Genomic DNA, 13,364 nt, shown 5'->3' with positions numbered 1-13,364 from the left:
TGTTATGCTCAAGGCCAAATCATGCCTACCGACTCTAACTGGTAGACCCCATTGAGTGTTACACTATGTAATGGATGACGGGAATATTACTAACTCTACCTACCATGGCCTGTGATAAGGTGGGTGACAATATTAGGTCAGCAGGCCTTGCTGGAAACTGTGTAGGTTATCTACCGAGTGTTATTTCAGCTGGTGGGTAGGCAAGTGTTGGACAGTCATAATCTGGGAAGATAGCACTGGGAGACCTATGGTACAATGACACCAGTCACCAGTGGATTTCCCCAGACATCATTGCTGCTGTACCCCTTCTTGCCATTCCCTCTCTGCAGTCACAGCCGCTGCCAGTGCCCTCTGACTTGCTACATTAACAGGTGATTGCATATCAGGAGCTGTTACTGAATCCCACACAGAACCAACAGTTAATCAGGATGGCCTGTAACACACATTCAGCTGTTGTCTGAGCCACTGACAAATACTAAATGCCAACAACTACTCAATACTATCCTTTGGAAAGTCATCCACCCCTTGGAAATATAGTAGTGTCCACACACCACACACAGTTGAGCCATTACTCATGGATGTATGGACACAGAGAGAAATATAGCCTTTGTCTTTCAGTGGTCAGTGAGATGGGGGATGCATTCAATGTTGTACAACCTACACAAACAGGTCTGTGATGTAACTTCCAGACTGTCATTGGCATATTGAATGTGACACTCCTCACACCTATCATTGTGTACAATGGCACCCTCACTATGTCGTTACACAGGCATATCTTACAATTGTAGTAGCTATACAGGCTCCATGGTACTGCAATACACATTGCAGATAACATGTTCTATGGAGTCCATGTCAAGACCGTACATGTGTATTCTCTCTCATAAATGCTTTGTAGGGGATGCGTATGGCTGCCATGCAGGGAGGTCCCAGATGCCACTGTGTACCTCCCATGACAGGACTAACACATCTTACCTGACCTACACCATCCCTGTGGTATAAATACTATATGTTGGAAAGATAGATATGTCACGCAGACAGTGCACCCTATATGTAACAGCCCCCCCCCGTGCACATGAAGCACACATCTGCTGTGACATTCATCATGTTCAGGTTACACTATGGGATGGAGAACACGACAATCACAGCTGTTGTCGGACAAATGTCTGTACTGGACACAGGAAATTTGTAGATGGGTCGTTCCCAGCACCACAGTTTGTAGATGTGTTAGCTCCCAAAACACTGGTGACACTTAGCAAGAGTATCAGACCTTTTCACATATTCAGGATGCATGAGTACACTGAATGAGGCCATTGTCCTTGTTAGCCTGTTACACACATATGGACTTATGGAGCCATGCACCTATAGTGCTGTACCTTGCGGAGAACATATTTCTTCTGTGCTGACATTCCATCCTGTGCTGTGATGTCTATGGCTGTCTTGCTGATGTGTATCCATAGGTGTCCCAACAGAATCCTGAAAAAGAAACATGAACAGGTCTGTGACACACTTTTCATTGTGTAAGTATATGGCCATTACAACATCATACAACATAAGTTTCATGACATTATGTGACTTACTCATTACAAATGTCAGCATACAGTATCTGTCAGTAACCACTACAAGTGGCATGGCTAAACAATGCATTACACAGGAACATGTTAATTTATATAGTCACACTGTGCATCAGACACATAGTTTAATTTACTTGCATTGATGATGAGGATGACACGGATGTGGCACAGGTATCATCACTTGCACAGGGTGTTGTTTGGAGGTGCAGGAGGCCTAGGCTGACCCAAAAAATCGACAGCATGTGTGTGAGTCAGGAGGGGAAGCAGGCAAAATGGACCATGGAATTGTGCCATATGTGTCTGTAGGTGACCTGCATTTGACAGTGGTGTGTGTGTGTGTGCTTGTACACAGTCACGCTTGGTGCTAGTCCTACATGTGTGTATGTTGGACAGCTTGGAACCATGCATGGTAGAGCTGACAGTTCACCATCTCCAGGCCCAAACATGGGAACTAGATCTGCCAGGAGTTGCACTGGCACCTCTATGTCCAAGATCAGAAGCAGTGCTAGTACCTGACAGTGACTGCTGTCTGCTGGGACCATGTCCTCCATGGGAATGCCCAGGATCATGAGCCCATGGCCTGCCACATCTTGGTGTGGACAGTACATTGCCCTCTGTAGCACTGGATGCACTACCACTACAGGGAGCATGATTGTCAACAGCCATGTGGACTCTCAGACATCTATAACAAAGCAGTGCTTACCAGGAGCAGGTCTATGGACATGTCGGATACCTGATGGACCTGTGAAAAGTAGAGGGAGATGTAATGTCAGTGCCACTGAATGTTGCACCACAACAAGTTAATACATCCATATATCTCACATTTGCAGTAACTACTATGTTAATTATTATATTGGTCAAAATCTGAGCAGGAGAGTCAAACTGTAGTTAACCCCCCCCCCCAAAAAAAGAACACAGAACTGACACACACATAAGAGTATGTACACCCTGACACACTGAATGTTACAGTATTGCAATGGTGATCAAACTAAGCTTACCTGCATGTTCCCCTGCCATGGAAACTGTGGCACCCACATCCACATGATGATGGTGGCTACAGTGAGGCACAGGTGGGGCCTGAATATGTCCCAGAGGTGACATCACTCTTCTGCCCTCATTGTATGGTGTGATGGGTGCCTGTTAGCTGTCATGTGTGCCTAGTGGCTGAGAGGGGTTGTTCTACTGCAGGGCCTCCACCAGTGATGTTGTGATCCCTGGCTATATCTGCTGCTCTTCTGCCTACAGTATTGGTCATGTCCATTGTGCAGTGTCAAACCTGCACATATGTCCTGCTCTGATGACCTGTAGCATTTACGTCACTAACAAAGTCAGCCCACAATGCTGCCCGCTGTTCCCTGTTTTGCATTCCCTTGGACAGTAGGAGTTCATGGTGTTGCTGGAGGCCTTCAAGTATAATCTCATTGTCCGCATCAGTGAAAGGTGCACGGCATCTTGGGTACATGTGTCCTGAAAGACAAAAGAATGGGAACACATGTCAGGATCACATACGTGGAAGTACACTATATAGAGAGACAGCAAGAACAGAATGGGTGGTAGTATCCACAGTTTGATCACACGTGTCATATTCCACAGTGTGCAAACATACTAAGTACGTATGTGGATACAACTAAGATACTAGTGATAGCCAGCTATTCCTGTGTGTGCCATGACAGAAACTGCTGTATGATCATACACCCAACACTGAAGTCTATTGTAGTGTGTCCCCAAGGGCAACCCACCTGATAATATGTCAAAACAGCTGTGCCAAACAAATAGCAGTGTGCTATTACAGCCACTATAAAGGGACAGCCACAAAAGACCAGTGTGCCACATTGACAGAAAGCATTCCACCCTTTATTTATTGTACGTCTTCAGTAGGTGTAACAAATCTGGATATCAATGATATGTCATTATCACAATTCTAAGAAAGGCTTAATGCTGTAACATCTACTCCCTGTAAGTATATTCACACATCTACAGCCTGTTGTAAACAAAAAGGTTACATACCTGCTCCTCTTTTGATATTTGGTGATATTTAAGTTTTTGCAAATGCATGTTTTGTGTGCAGAAAGTCTCATACAGAACAGTTCCACATAGCCAACATGTTTGCCTTTTAACATGTTTCTCATTAGCATGTGATTGCCTCTTAACCAATCTGTGGTTCTGAAATCCTGAATGCAGGCAACACAGCTGATTTGCACTATCATCAGCCAATGACATGCAACCACTGTACAAGATATATGGCCTCCATATAGATTACAGTCCCCTTTTGATATGTTGTGCTAGACATTACTGGAGTGAGAAGACTACATCATCACAGAGCTAAGTCATGTGTTTAAGGTAAGTATGTTAGGCAATGGTATCATTAACAGAGTACTAGGCAACATGTTTGTTGTGTCCTTGAGCAACTTAGGGGATAAATATAACATTATGTCAACCATATGGGCAACTGGCAGGTCATGTGTTACAGTCTGGTACTCATTTGGAATGTGTATTCTGGCAGTCCTTGTTACAAACAGGGGCTTCATATGTGTATGTTAGTTGTGCTAATCTGCACTGTGAGTTTGAAAGTATTGTGTACTGCACTCTGATAGTAGTGGGCCTCATTTGCAACACCTGAGTTAAAATCCGCTGTCAGTGTATATTAATGCATGACGTGACAATTTATGCACTTATAGTTTTGCTACAGGGATATGTGAAATGTGTTCCTATCTGCAGGCCTGTGATGTTCATCAGTGACAAGCAGACATTTCATTTGTAATACATTGTGCGGATAAAGAGTGCAAGACTCAATGATTAATTGGTGGCTTTACAATAATGCTATTTAAATGCTACACACTACTGAATTTGAGCCCAGGACTGTGTGTGGAAAGATGCACTGTTTGCAAGCCATTTAACATACTGTGCTACTGAGTCACTGTTACAGCAGCTGTATTTCAAGATATAAGTACACACATACAGGCTGTAACATACATTTTTACAGCCATAATTATGTGCACGGCTTTATATGGATGTATTTCTATACCAAAGTCCCTGTTGTACATGTATTTTGCCAGTAATGCCTTAGCAGGTGTACTTGTAAATGTTGCTGATAAAAAGGGACATTTGCCTGCTATTAGAGACCTCACTTACATCCATTCTTGTGTGTGTGGCTTTCCTGTGGTGTACTCTTGCACCAGATTTCAATGTGCAATCCCAATTTTTGCATTAGTCTTTAAGCTTGTTTGCGTGACGCGGTACAATGCTCAGCTCTTCTGAAACACACTTAATGACTTGAACCTGCAATTACTATGTTTTGCTTAAACCACCTGTTTAATTAACAGATGTGTGGTGTGATGGGTTAATGAAGCACCCTACAAGTGCAATGACCTTGGGTTCAAAGTAGGGGATAGGTGTTTATTTTGTACATGTTTATTATTTAAAACACATATATCAATATAGGTCCATTTAGCTGAGCTTAGTGAAGCTACACGACGTGGCGTGGCATGCACCATTGTGCTAAAAATATATAAAGAAAACAAAAATGGGGTGATAGGAAAGTGGTAAAATGGGGTGCAAGCAGGGGGGGAAACATTGTGAAAGGCAGGTTGGTATGTGCAGGAAGGTTGTAGGAAAGGACTGTAGTTATTCATTTCTTGTACAGCAACAACTGTGCACTTTCACAGAATTTGTAGACAACTTTGGACTCTAACCCTCCAGAGAGAGGGGTGAGGACATGATAATTGCATTGTTAATCCAATTGGACCAAATTTTGTGCATCTAGTGGACACATGTGCGAAATGGAAAACTATGTAAGGAATGATATTTGGAGGGGTGGGGCAGGTGCCCATTTTGTTTTAAGGTGAGAGTGGAATGTTGGGGAAGAGACATAGGTACATGTGGGGGAGGTAAGTTGGGTAGGTGAGGAAGATTTTGCAGATAGACAAGACAAGCAAGACAGCAGATGGGGTAGTGTCTGACACAAGAAGGGAGTAAAAACCTTAAATGGGTAGGGTGTTGTGGAATATCAGTCCAATATGCCTCCACAAGGTAGCAGTGGGACTCGCATCCCCACCCCATGGGACTGTCGACACTGCTCCATCACTGCCCCAAGGGTGGCAGTGGTGGAGGCTGGGCTCCAGGGCAAGCCTGCCCTACAAGACTGGCCGGCATTCTCTCCATCTGATGCAGGCATTATCCAAACCCATGGTAGATGATCCTTCACACCAAACCCGGCAGTTAGTCACGGGTGACAACTTCCCCTCCACCACCGTTCCCATAGGGGGGCCCGCTCCGTCCTGTGGGGTGGTACTACCCAATGGCACAGGAAGTTCAACGGAAGCAGAGGGGCACCACCAGGCTGGGTTCTGTGCTGGGACCCTGTGCCATGGCTGGAGGAGGTAAGGTAGGCAGATCACGAGGAACCGGCCGACCTTGAAAAACTGTAGTAAAGTAGTTATAACAATAAGATAAAGTAAGATTAACCAAACCAATGTTACTATTAACAGAATGGAACATAATAATATTTATTAATCCAAATACATATTAAGGTATAGTATGTGTAATGCAACATTAAGTAACATAACAGTAAGGATGTTAACAGCAAACCAGTATGAATTAAACCATAAGGACAGTAAAATAGTTAGTATAACAAAATATGTTAATGTTACATTCTGTTAATAGATAACAATAATAAATTACAGAAGATAAGGGGTGGGGAGAGAGAGAAAAACATACCATACATTACCTCGCATGAGGTATTACTACACAGAGTACAGATACATACTTCTACAGCTGTGCAGTGTCAGTTGTGAGTACAGTGACTACAATTCTTCTATAGCTGATGTAGCACATACTTACCTCTGAAGCTGTTAGCATGGGACAGTATGGGCCAAGCAGTAAAAAATGCAGGTACACAACTACACAAAACAGTTGCACATAATGTGGACTTACATAACTACCAAGGTGTTATGTAACTGGATTTGAAAATATGTAGTATTCCAGGTAATCATTCATGTGGTAATCGTGGAACAGACAGATTAGGCAGTTGTAATTACATTACAAAAAATCATGACATTTGAGAGGCATCTTTGTGCACATTAAGTAAACTAGACCAGCGTCATGCCTTAGTTGGCAGACATGGGAGTAGAACCCAATAGCTGTGACTACAGGTGACAACTACAAATAATGCAACAATTGACTGCAGCAACTTAGAACAGAATGCAATGACTAAAGCCCTATTGCAAGTATTAAGACAGATTTATTTAGAAGGCCACAATGCTGCTTAACACTTTATTGGTATTGCTAATAATACTCTGTGAAATCTACACACACTATCTGCTCTTAAAGTGGACTACCTCAGCCATAAACCTTTTGTTCCTGGAGTGGAAGAAAACGAGAGCATTATGTGACTAAAATTGGCCTGGAGACAGCCTTGAAACATACTGTGAGCTGATCAATACATATTTCAGGCCATTAGATTTGCATTCTACAGCTATTACAGATGTACACTTGACTGCAGCAACCCTACCATAGACATGCAATTCATACAGCTCTAGTGCAGTTATGTTATGACACCACAATCCTACTGTATACCCTTTTCCTTACTGTTATTGGTATTGTTGATTTCTTATTGCAATATAGTTGTTATTGTTCATTTATTGCACTGCAGTTCTAATGGCCCATTTATTGCACAACAGTTTTTTATTGTTTATTCTTTATTGCAGTACATTTTTTTTATTTTTTATTGCTTATTGCACTACAGGCAGCATAATATATCCATACTTACCCCACTCATGGCGCAACCTGTCCAGGTGTCTGGCATGGGACTGAATATTGCAAGTCCTCTCAGCTGCAGCTGTTGAGAGAGAAGCACACCATTATGATTAACAGTTTTGCACACATTCAGCTTGCATTTTGGTAAAACAGTGGAAAAAATATTTACATATTTTTAGGGCATGCCCAGCCCTAGCCTCCTGGACCCAGGTGTCCAATGTTCCCATATTTCTCTACTTCAGGTCATCATAGTGGTGATGACACTGCTCACCAGTGCAGGGGACAACAGTAACACTGGCAAGATCCCTGGCCAACTGATCCCAGGCCTCAGCTTTTCACTCTGGGCCCTGGTAACTGCCCTGCAGCAGCCTAGGTTGATAATTCCATATTAGGAGCCCAACAAAAACACTGGACTCCTGCACATCCCATTTCTGCACCCAAAAGCGTGCACCCTCTCCAACACCGCCTGGCATATCAGCAGATAAGAAGACTCCAATAAATGGTGCAGAATTCCAGCCTATTGGCCTTAATATAGGCTGTTTTCTCACCCTTACATGTCATTTAGCAACATTCAAAAAAGTGCTGCAGTGCTTAGCATAGCACAAACCAGCTAAGTGAAGCTGAGCAGAGTGAAAACTTATAGAACCATGGTTTTAGTGAAGCTTAGCAACGCAGAAACAGTATTAGCTGTTAACCACTTTTAAGCAGTGCTTAGCATCGTGCAGCTCTCCCAAATTTAAAAATATTGATTTTAATTTAAAAGACATTTTGCATTACAGTCAACAAATGATATGTGTGCTAGGGCCTTGAACCCAGGACCTACAAAACTTTATACAGTCACTCTACATATTTAGCTAATTGGATAGTATATAAAGTAGTATACCTTGAAAATGGATAAACAAGAATGAACAGAACAAAGTGCCAATACAAGGACCAATAATCAGTAAAAAAAAGGCACTCCGGTAAAGCACGAGCACTCCAGCAAATCAATTTTATTAAATAACAGGGCAAGGAAGCAAAGTGAAACAACAATAATTAAAACAAAAGTTAAAAGCACATAAATGCTCCCGAAAATTGTGTTTTTGTCACAGTAGACTTCATCAGATGTGTACACAATTAAAATGACTATCCCTTCCATACTTATAGTCCTTCTAAATCATAAACCACCAATAATAATCAACATTCAATTGACTAGTTCCATTTTTTCGAACCAAAATTATTTAGTTTTGTTGCAACCTGTATACTTGTTGTTTCAAAGCAATATTCCTTATTAACAAAAAAAGATACTATTAAATAAATATATAATTAATAAGTCAGAAAAATATTTTAAAAAAACTTGTTCAAAATTCGATGCTTTTTACACTGAATTACTAGTCAAAAAGAATGGCAATAGCACTATCTACTGCTTTGTCTGTAAATTACAACTATTAAATCAGTTCAAGGAAATAAAATCTAACTTTAAAAAGCATTCCTAAGAAATTTTTTTGTAGTAAGGTGGGTACATATAGATGTGGTATGTGCCCACAATGTAAATATATTATCGACAAAGAGGCCAATGTTTTAGAGTCTAGAAACAGATACATTGAGGGTAAAGTATATAGTAATTGTAACTCCTGTGGAGTGATATGCTTTGCCCTATGTACTAAATGTACAGCCTTCTATGTGGGCAAGACCAAAAGAAAGTTAAGAAAAAGAATGTATGAGCATGTATATGATATTCAAAGTAAAACTTTGAGGAATGCCCTATATAAACACATCCTTACTTGTCAAGAAGCTAAGTTTTCATTTTTTGTTATTGAAGAAATCCCTCCAGATATATGAGGAGGACTGTAAGAAACTAGAATAGAGTACAGGAAAGTTTAATTGCAACTCCTTTTGGAAGTCAATAAGCCTTCTGGACTCAATGATGCTATTTCCCTCGCCCCTGTTTTGAAATTGAGGGCTGCAAGGTTGTGAATATTTGGACAGTCTTGTACTAGAAATTTTCTTTTGTCTTTATAATTTTTTTCCTTGGGAAAAAAAATCACTGTTCTGTAACTTTGCTGTTTTCAGACTTTGGGTTTTACATGTCAGTGAAAGAGTGTTCGCTCTTTCATCATTTCATTCTTCTAATATAGACCCCACTAACCCTACCCCTTTGTCTGTTGCTACCCTCAACCCTCCTACACATTAGAGTACTAAATAGTCTTTACCTAATATTACCAAAAAATAAGAGAAAATAATAAACACACACACACATACACACGCACACACACACACACACACACACACACACACACACACACACCTACCAAATTCTGTAGCCGTTACTTGCAAACCTAACCCACAAAGTATCACACATGCACACAGACTAAACCAAAGCATAATACACATTTATATCCTTCCATAGCCCTAACTCTAACCTTAACCTGCAAACATTTGCATGCACAATCAAACCCAATGTCAAAACTTTCATAACAAACTAAAGTTTCAACATTACTGTTCACTCACCTTTATGTTACATGTCATATTCCTATAATCGGCTACTTCAATAGTTACCAAACCAATACACTCAAGCAAATTTACCAACAAAACATTACACAATTAAATGAACCAGTTACCAAACAAGCCGTACCCATATATACAGACACATATACAAACACACACACACACACACATATATATATATATATATATATATATATATATATATATATATAGTATTTAAATGTATTTATGTATATATTATTTATATATATATAAATATATATATATATATATATATATGTGTGTGTGTGTGTTTGTGTGTGCAAAAGTTGTCATGCAAAGAAATCATTCTCTATATATGCCTTTCAAAGGGGAAGAGACAGGAACCTTAAAAACTGCAAAGTATATGTTCTTATTATGATTACAATGAAGAATAGTGAGTCTATCATGGTACTGGCACATTTTTATAAGATGGTTTGGTACAACACTTTTCAGTACTTATTTGTTAGTTCACAGAGCAGTAGTTGTGTATATTAATATATATATATAAATTCTGGCAGTCTTTTTCCTTTTAGTCATTCCATTTATCCTCTGTAAATAAGTTGCATTGGCTATATATTTGCTCATTTGCTTTTGAAACTTTTCCACCATTGCTGCCTTTTTATATGTTCAGGCTGGACTTACATGTGGAAAAATGCTTTGACTTAAGTTTGAAATTAATAGCTGGTTTTGTAAACAGCTCTCTCTTTATTTTATATTTTTAATTTATTATCCTTAGACCGAAATATTTACATATCCATGGGTCTACTTTCATTAGAATACTTAATAACACCCCAACATCTATATTTTAGTGAATGCATATATTAACTTTGCAACTGTTTTACAGAAGAGCAATGAGCTATTCCTGAAAGTTTCTTAGTGAATGAGCACTTTAAATGTTCAAACTATTAAGTCGTGTTGGCTTGATAAGCAGAATGCAGCTCCATACAGCAATATACTAAAAATTATACTCACAATTTCTGGGATTAGGATAGGTGGGACTCCCACTAATTAGTTTAGAAGTTGACCCCGCTAGTTTTTGGTTTTAGACATATATTTTTGATACTTATCACATTTTAGTTTTGTGTCTGCCATGATTGCAGGATCATGGTAAATATTCTGTATAAACAATCCTAATTATATAACTAAAGATATTTCCCAGGATTTAATAACATCTGTGCAGGCTCCTTGTAGAGCCTACATGGAATGTACCCATGTACACGGCCATGGTCCCCCCTCTACAGCATGCTATGCATATTAATCATGGCGCACTGCTGAGGGAGAGCATAGTAACAGGGATATTGAATCCATGTAGGCAGAAGTGTAGAGGGTGGTCAGATGTTATGTAATGTTCTGCTCTACTGGTGAAATGTGTTGTGTATTAATAGTTTGTGTATTGAATGTATAAAGTGTTGTTTATTTATTTATTTTTAATGAACGTTTGTGCAGCGCAGAGTGCAACAATGCCAAGCCGTACTTACACATACACAGAAGACACCTGCCAGACATCTAAAAATAAAAAATGGATGTAATTAATCATTTATTTCTGGTTTTGTTTACACCCATTTAAGCCCATTTGCAGGGTGTGGCTCGATTGCTTAGTAGAGTATGTGAAGGTATACTACTTTTAATCGGTAAAAAAGGTACTCAGGTAAACCATGAGCACTCCGCAAAATCCAATTTAGTGAATAGCAAGGTGAGGAAGCAAAGTGAGCAACAATATTTAAAACAAAAGTTAAAAGCACATAAACTCTCCCCCACACCCCCCTACTTAAATATACCAACTATGAGATCGTACCACAGTGAAGAAAACAGCAAAGTCCCGAGAACGGCCCAGCGATTTTTTTCCCCTGGGAAAAAAAATGGCTGTTCCATAACTTAGCTGATTTCAGACTTTGGGATTTACGTGTGGATGAAAGAGCGTTTGTTCTTCTAATATAGACCCGGGTTAGTGTTAGCGCACATGAGCCAGGTGGTATAGGGTGGTCAAAGTCCTCATACCCATCCTTTTTCATTTGTACTGATCATAACCCTACCCCCACTTTTGCATCAACTCCAACACAGTAGGGTACTAAATATCCTTTCCTTAACAGTACCAGTACATAGACAAATTATTACTGAATGTGTCATAGTGGTGTTTTTTTAATTAATCGAGAAAGGGAAGTGTTTTCTTTTTCCATTCATTTTCTATGATGCTTTGAGCTTTCAATTAAAAGTAAGTTCAGATTAATTGTGATACAATATTTTGAGCATGCAAGTGTAAGTATTATACTCACACACTTTTTATTTATTTAATATTTGTTTACCGGGAATGTCTGACTTGGAATGAAGCCAATTTTTAGCAGAGGCCCAGGGGGAAACACTCCATATGCATGTCTTTCTAATGTGGAAGGAAACCAGAGCACCTGGAGGAAACCCACATGACTGCAGGCAGGATATGCAGACTCCACACAGAAGGCACCCCAGCTGGGAATCAAACGAGAGAACCTCTTGCTGTGAGCAAGACAACGCAACTGCTGCACCACTGCACTGCATACACACACACACTTAGTGAATGTGTGTGTGTGTGTGTGTGTGTGTGTGTGTGTGTGTGTGTGTGTGTGTGTGTGTGTGTGTGTATCTATATATATATATATATATATATATATATATATATATATATATATATATATATATATATATATATATATATATATACATATATATATATATATATATATATATATATATATATATATATCTTTATTATATGTATATATACCACACTTCCATACCATGTATTTATACTACACATCTATGCACAATGCACAGAATACTCACAATTGTTTCAGCACACAACAGGACTGTATCACAATAGACTAGGCAAACACAGAGCAGCTGGCTACACCAAACTTTGATGATCCTTCTTAATATGTACTGAATGCATGCACCATACTACCTGGGTAAGAGTAATCACCATTTTATTTTTCAGAAAAAGAAAAAAAAGATGAAGTCTACCTGTCTAAAAATCTTGCTGAATCAGTTCGTGCACACCACCTCCTTAATATGATCCCTGTCACTTGCCTCAAGTACTTTTGACAGTTTGAGTTCTTATAATGGTGATTGTATTACCCATAAGCTGACACATTACAATCATCAGTCTTCTTTTTCTTTTGGCTGCTCCCATTAGGGGTCACCACAGTCGACCATCCATTTCCATTTCTTCCTGTCCTCTCCATCTTAATCTGTCACACCAACTACCTGCATATCCTCTCTAACCACATCCATAAACCTTATCTTAGGCCTTCCTCTTTTTCTCTTACCTGGCAACTCCATCCTTAGCACCCTTCTCCCAATACACCCAGCATCCCTCTTCAGCACATGTCCAAACCAATGCAATCTTGCCTCTCTGGCTTTGCCTCCAAGTCATCCAACCTGAGCTGACCCTCTAATATACTAATATCTAATCCTTGAAACAAGAAAGGCAGCGAACTATAAAACCACACAGACTATTTATCTGTTAGCGCTTTCGTTCATCCACACAATACAATGAAC

The sequence above is a fragment of the Protopterus annectens genome, chromosome 17.part0 (genome assembly GCF_019279795.1).
Source record: "Protopterus annectens isolate FY-2018-M chromosome 17.part0, PAN1.0, whole genome shotgun sequence".
In the NCBI taxonomy this organism is placed as follows: Eukaryota; Metazoa; Chordata; order Ceratodontiformes; family Protopteridae; genus Protopterus; species Protopterus annectens.
The sequence above is the reverse complement of the archived record's forward strand: the minus strand, read 5'-3'. Positions refer to the sequence as shown.